General features: G+C 36.1%; 1 protein-coding gene across 1 annotated transcript in view; it reads right to left on the bottom strand.

Moving 5' to 3' along the window:
- Positions 1-7112, bottom strand: part of LOC107689865 (myocyte-specific enhancer factor 2D homolog) — a 66319-nt gene extending 59207 nt beyond the window's left edge. The window contains exon 1 of the mRNA XM_016488037.1: positions 6891-7112. The gene's annotated coding sequence lies outside the window, so the exon portion shown is untranslated. The remainder of the gene's footprint in view (positions 1-6890) is intronic.
- Between the last annotated feature and the right edge of the window lie 776 nt (positions 7113-7888).

Below are 7888 nucleotides of genomic sequence, written 5' to 3'. Positions count from 1 at the left end.
GTGGTAAAAGAGAAAGCCACATGAAGAATCAAAGCTCATCACAAGTAGCTTCGCCACAAGCAGAAGTATATACTAATATATAGAAGGTGCACAGAGTCATTCATGCAAACACAAAACACCATCATGGTAACACACATGATACTTAAATAATGCATTAAACTTTCATTAAACAACAGATGATGTAACATAAAGCCCAAATATACATAACTAATAACAAAAACTATAAAAAAAACCATGATTATTTAAACAAAATGCTTTCAAATGTGGAGTGTCATGCAGGGAATTCTGGGAATATCAGTTTACAGTTTTTGACTGTAAATTATACATTGATTTGTTATTTTTACTTCTAAAAACTGTAAACTGTAAAATTACTGTAAAATTACATGAAATGTCTGGTTAGATATTTTACAGTTTTTCCCTGTATATAGTACGGGAACTTACTGTTAACCTATTAACAGTTTCTTTCCATAGCGTTTTTACAAAATTTTACAGTTAAAATTACACTTATTTTTTACAGTGCAGGGTTGGAACTAAATTCTGCATGGCTGTGGCCCTCCAGGAACTGAGTTTGACACCCCTGCCCTAAGACATACGAAGAAGTTATGAAGTGAAATGTTGACATAATCGAACAATTTTTTTGACCCCTGGGTGGTGCTGTCCTCAAGAGGGTGCCAAGGAATTTTTTTTTAGACCAAAAAAGGTGCAAAGGCAGAAGAAAAATCTCAAATGTAGCTGACAGTTTGAACGCGAGACCCTAAAGTTGTTCTGAGGACAATTCATTCCCACCCCAATCAGCATGCCAAATTTCTCAACTTTCCTTCAAACAGTTCCAGGGACCACCACAGAGCCCTAGCCAGAGTAATAGTAAGAATAATAATAAATACAATAGGGCCTACGTACCTGCAGTGCTTGGCCCCAAACTACAATAAGGGAGAATGAGAAAAAGAATGGGAAAGAAATCAGATCAAAAGGCTGAAGTAAGAGAGAGAACAGGAGCGGAACGAGAGATGCAGGAGTGTACGGTTTCAGCACTTGGCTTCAATGCATGCTGTTTCAGCTGTGCGGGAGTAATGGCCAACCCTTGCTCTCACACCACTGTAACCCCGTTAGTGCGGCCGCTATCCAACACAAGCAACACTAGGTTGTGCGATTGTGCCGCCCAGTCATGCTAACAGCAACACTGTGTTCAAAGATTTTTAAAAGCATTTTTGCAGTCCATTCATTCATTTACCAAGTGCTCCACAATACAGGGCATTAATGCTGATGCAAAAGACCTACGAATAATATAAAAAAGGTCCAATATCCTTCAGTGATGACTGAACCCATATTTTTAAATAATCAAGATGTTTACTCTCCCTCATTTAATTCCAAACCTGTATAAAGTTATTTCTTTATAATAACACAAAGGAAGATATTTTGAGAAAAATCTCAGTGTTTTTTGTCCATACAATGGAAGTCAACCAAAACTGTTTGGCTACCAACATTCTTCAAAACATCTTCTTTTGTGTTCCAAGCCATACAGGTTTTGAATGACATGAGGGGGAGTAAATGATGACAGAATTTAAATTTTTTGCCGAACTATCCCTTTAAGCCTTTTTAACTCAAGTATCCTGAATAACCCTGAACGTGAGACAGAGCTAATCTCTGTGTTAGGTCATATATCATTAGTAAGCCAGTTACTGACAGGAAGAACAGAGGAAGAGTTGCTGTTATCTCTGTCTCTATAAGAACATGGGATTGAAATCATTAAGATCTTATTCTATCGTCTCCTACATCACGCTGCAGAATCAGGTACAAGGTTGCAGTAAATTACTTTGTGTGTGTTCCCGAGGGAAATATCTGTGTCGGGTATGCACAGGTTACACTAGACGAGACCTGACAAGATGACAGTGAGTTCTCTGCTTTGTTCTGGAAGGAAAAAGCACACCGAGTCAGACAGTGACAGAGAGCTGATGGGTAAAGAAGCTGCTATTTTGAAAAACATATTATTTTTTGTCCATATAATGAAAGTCAAGAACATTGGGCCTTATTGTCTTTGAATGTATGGACAAAAAAAAAAAAATCACAGACATTTAATGAAATATATTCTTTTGTGTTCTAAAGTAGAAAGTCATACAGGTTTGAAACGACATAAGGGTAAGCAAATAATAACAGAATTTAAATATTCAGGTGAACTATTCTAAGGAATGCAATGTATTCAATAAACTAAAGAAAAAAATTTTTTACTGGATCTTCATGAGATAAATATTTCGTATTTGAATATCAAAACAGCATTTAACTTATGTAGGTCATGGCTGTCGGTTTTATGGAATTGGATATTTCATCCACTAACACTTACATTCAGCAGAGGAAAAAAAACATAATCTGGATAAATTGACGACTAAACACCACAGTCATACAAGAACCAAAATATCCACACAGATGCAGACAGAAAGGAGAAGCCATTTAACCATATTTAGAGCCAAACTTCTAATTATTTGCATAGATTAATCCCAAAAAATAAACAGAATTTGATTTTTCAGGTTCTCTTTTGTTTTCCTTTTAACCGCACGCCCGGAATGAGGTCACCACACATAATTTTAGCTCAAGGGGAATTTTAAGGAATTCAGTACTACTGATGATGACATATTCTGAGCTCAACCAAATACTCCTGATTCACAAAATGGAAATCAGTGTCGTGGAGACTACATGAAAATGTCCAAGAATGACAGATGTCTGAGCTGCCTGCGTTCATTAATCAAGCATTCGCATGTTAACCAGAATAAAGGCAGCAATTTCATCATTTACCTAATAATGCATTCAGTGTCTTGCATAATAAAATGATTAAAAGATGTTCACACGAGGACCAATTATTCATGCTTATGTCTTACTACAAAAAATGAAAAATGGTTCTGTGGTGTGGTTAAGAATAATGTGAAAGCATATGTGCTGCAATTACCTCTGATGCAGTGAAACGGAAACAGAAAATATGATGTAGAAATCACATGATATGCACATAGGCATTAAAGAGACACTTAAAGGTTAAACCTGGGGGCTCTTCAAGCAGCGAGAGCATGAATGGTGGTCTGTCTTTTTAACCCATGTGTTTGTGTGAATGCATGAGTGGTGGTCTTTATAAGGGATACAGCTGCTCTCTCCTCAGTAAGATGACACCAGTACTTCAGCATTGAGGTAACCACACTGTTCTAGACCTTGTTTGGACAGCAAAATCTAGTCCAGCAATCTTCTACCTTCCAAGTCAGTCTAGAAAATTCATGCCGTCTCAAGGAAACAGGAACTTGGATGGGGTCTTGAAACAACTAAAAGAATGGAATTTCATAGCACTTTGTAATAACTGTCATTAATAATCATTATTACATTAAATGATGCTTACATCATCATTATTTAACATGCATTTGGAAAGCTGTCACAAAATGTCATAAAACTTTTATTTAGTGATGCACTGATATCGAAATTCTGGCAGATTATTATTTTCATGTCATGGCCGATAACCAATAAATGATCAATTAAATTTAAATAATAAATTAAAATGTATTTTAAATGTATTTTTTAATGCTATACATGAATTTAGGCATCACAATATTAGAATACTAAGTACAAAAAATGGCTTGGTACCTAACTTTATACATGTATATATATGAATTTATATGAATATACACATATATATATTAGTGCTGTCAAATGATTAATCGCAATTAATCGTTTCCAAAATAAGAGTTTTTGTTTACATAATATGTGTGTGTGTTGTGTATATTTATATAAATACACACACAAACAGCATATCTTTTGAAAATATTTACATGTATATACATTTATATATTTATATTCTTATATTTTATATTATATATAAATATATTTATTATATACACATAACATATTTTTCTTAAATATACACATGCATGTGTTTGTATTTATATATACATAATAAATATACACAGTATACACACATACAAAGAAAAACATTTATTTTGGATGCGATTAATCGTTTGACAGCACTAATACATACAGTGTATATATATATATATATATATATATATATATATATACACACACACACACACACACACACACAACTGACTTTTTAACCACAGAGTAATAAAACATTTTATATTTAAACATTTAGGCCCTATTAATAATTGAAAAAGGTGCCCACATCACATCTTTATCAAGTCTGAGATACCAGCGCACAATATGAAAACCAAAGCATGCCTGCTAGTGCTAACATTTCAAAAGCTCATTTTAAAAACATGCAACTCTGATTGCTTGTCAAAACCCCTAACGCCCTGCCAATCTCATCTCATCTCCAGCAGAAAAGGGTTGCCCTCATCTTCAGTGGTTTCTTTTCACACTGCTCATTACCTTAATTGATGTTTAACCCCTAGATCAGCTGATGACGGCTCAATTAAGAGCTTGCTGGAGGAGAGATTAACACAGGGAAGGAGGGCTGTGCTCTCTCGGAGGAGCTTCAGCCCTTCAGCATGCCCTGCTCCACCAACCGCACAGCCAGTAAGTACACTGAGGCCATTTTGAATTGGAAAGGGCAGGGAAGGCCCCCCCTCCTCCCCATAAAACTTAATTTAATCAGCAGCGCTATGACCTTAAAGTGGATTTGTTTCCAATCAGATGTTGGCCAATATCAGATGCCACTGATCAAGGACAAAATTGTAATCACTGTGTCTTCTGTCACCATTTACACTCCCTCATGTCATTCAAAACATGTATGACGAAGATATTTTGATGTCTCTCTCTGTGTTTTTTCCCCCCACAGTCAATGTTTTGGACCCCATTGACTATCATTATATGGACAAATCCAGTTGAAACATTCTTCAAAATATCCTTTTTTTTGTGTGTTAAAAAAAACGTCAGACGCTTTCAGGGAGACACTAAAGGCCAGAGACATTGTTCGAGTGGAAAAATGGATTAAAACATGTGACCAAAGGATATTTCAGAAATTTCACAATGAGTACAAATGCGACACATGCGAGGGCACATGTAATAAAATCCACACATCAAATACAAGACAGACAGATCTTTATCAGACATCTAATAAAAACAGTGGCAGCACAGTCATAAATTTGTTTATGTGGAAAACTAGATAAGAGACTCAGGATGAATAGTCATTATTTTGACTTCATGGTGATGAAAACATCACTATAGATGATCAGGATGAAGACATAACACTACTTTTGTTCTGTCATGTTTTGCATCATCCTGCCCTGCTTAAATGGGTTTCATGTTCCATCACAACAAAAACATTTTCTGAACTGCATCCGCTTAATCATTTCCATCCATCAAACTTCCCATTAGCAAGCAGTGCTTTTTCACGAAACGAACGTGATTGTTCACAGGATGCTTGTTATTTTCTGAAAACTTTTTTGAAGCATTTCAAAACAGCAGTGGTAAGTTTGTAATGCGTAAAATAATCTTTTCTCTCTGACTGTTGTTGCTTCCCCAGGTGGGAGGACATTACAGCATTGAGACTCTGGAGGTAGAGCTGACACCCTGCTGGGAATCACGACAGCACAGTACCTGTCTGCATGACCTAGACATTCTGCTCATTATGAGATTCAGCCTATAATGAGAGCTGGAATTCTGAAGCCACCAATCAAAAGCTTTGTACACACGCACACACACATTACACTACGGCAAAGCATCAGGACAGACGCACTTCACACTTACAACTCAGCCTGTGGAAACTTCAAACTAACGTATTTTTATGAGAGACTGAAGTCACACTTTTACAGCTTGTTAAAGTGACATTTCTTCTCTGAATGCCTCGACAGGGGTTTTCAAACTGGGCTCCGGGGACCTCCAGGAGGCCGACAGAAAAAAGTTATTTTGAATGTACCAAAATTGACAATATATGACTTTATATCATGAGATTAATAATGACTATTTCATTAAGGACTCCTATTAATGACACAATTTCAATTTTAAGAAAAACACCATAATACGAAGGAAATATTTTTATAATAATATCCTACAGAATCATTTCTTTTGGCTTACTACAATGCTATTACAGTAATAAAAAGCAATTATTTTGTTTGACAAATTATTTAATTTAACATTGACTTGTATTTATAATATCACAATTACTCTTCTTTAATATTTGTATTTATTTCTTAGGAAGAGAGTTTCTTTGCATTGGGAGACATCATATTTAGGTGACCTTGGCATCAAAAGTTTTACTTTAGAGCCAGCAAACGTTCACAAAGAAAGTTTTTAAGAGTACTAATACACCAAAAACACATGTTGTTATTGCATAACAGAAAGAGAGAGGGTGGTGTCGCAGAACTGCGTAGGTTAAACCAAACTTGATACGTAAGTGGCTTGAGTGCTAAAAAATTCAGTCTACTCCACACAAACACCCCTCAAAATACCTAGAATCAGTTGTTAGCATATAATATGTTATACCTCATAACACATACTATCCTCTAGCGCACTACACAGTGAGCCGAAATGTGTGCGACTGCATCAAAATCATGTTGACATTTCAGACAGCGACTAAATCTGACAGCTCGTCAGAAGCACCACAACAATGAACACCGTTCATATCGGCCCCGTAAGTCACGATTTATAATACACTAACTTTAAGGTAAATAATTATTTAAAAAGTACTGTAACTGTGATGAGTTATATCTTATGCCCTTGTCACCAATTGGTCATTAAAAGCTTAGTCTGAACCTCCGTATCTCACTAGCTTCGATTTCAGTCGCGACTCTTCCCCCTTTGATGCAATAAAAAGACGCATATACAACAAATAACCAGAGTATGTTTGCGCACTAACGCGAAAGAGCCTTAATTTAGATTATTATTTTTTTTAATTCAGAGATGTGACGGCAATAATTCGGCACTGTTAGAGCTTCAGCTAGACTGGACGAACGACTTACCCGGAGCAGCTACAAGATCCACATCTGTGCGATAAACACCAGGTTTCTTACGGCCCGATACGTGAAAGAAGTGTAATATAGATCAAACCAGGCAAGGATATAAAAAAACACCGAGCAGATGTCAATAATAATATGTGGAATCCTTAACTCCTGTTCAGGGTTATTATTTAGCCCGTACAGTCAAAAACCTCCATGTACAAAGTGTCCTATCTACCATGACTGGCAATGCATTATGATTGACAGATAATGTGGCCAATCAGAAATGAGCTTTGCGTGATTCGTCCAATCGGGTTAAAGTATGGTCGCTTCTGCGTGGAAGCAGAATTGTGGGCGGGGCAAATGTGCAGTAGGAAGAGATCACGCTGAAGCGGTTTATGTATTCATCCGCCTCCCCATCTTAATGAAAAGATCCTGTAAAATTCCTCTCCGTGTTTACATTTGAGAACTGGAATGTAATAATTACACGTATTTGTATTATATATTTGAAATACTTTTAATATATAAATGTCTTGAAAATAACCTTCAAGCATGGTGTTGTATTGTACTGGTGCGCTATATTAAACACGTTTTATTATTAATCATATCAGATGTGCACGGTTCAGAAGCTTACGTCAACAAATACATTTTTTCAAAGCACATAATACGTCAATCAGTCACAAGTTGAATTGCATTCATGCATTTTATTCGCAACTCTTTTAACCACGAGGAAACATTAAGTATAAAGAACAGACTATTTTTTAACAAAATATTAAATACAGTATTTGACCAGACTGATTTAGTGGTTCCAGGAAAGAGACATTTCGCTCAATCCAATAAAAGCATGGAAAGCCCTATTTTTCGTGGAGGAATATAGTGTTTACAGAGGGAATGGTGGTGATGCAGACAGAGAAAAATGAAAATGTTAGAGTGCAGTAAGTAAGTTTGAAGGCAGCTGAAACGGATACAGTTTCACTGATCAATCTGGAAATCAGCGCCACGGGTTTTGAAATAACACGAGA

Source organism: Sinocyclocheilus anshuiensis, unplaced genomic scaffold (genome assembly GCF_001515605.1).
Source record: "Sinocyclocheilus anshuiensis isolate Anshui unplaced genomic scaffold, SAMN03320099.WGS_v1.1 scaffold1239, whole genome shotgun sequence".
NCBI lineage: Eukaryota > Metazoa > Chordata > Actinopteri > Cypriniformes > Cyprinidae > Sinocyclocheilus > Sinocyclocheilus anshuiensis.
Note: the sequence above shows the minus strand (reverse complement) of the source record. Positions and strands in the feature narration are given on the sequence as shown.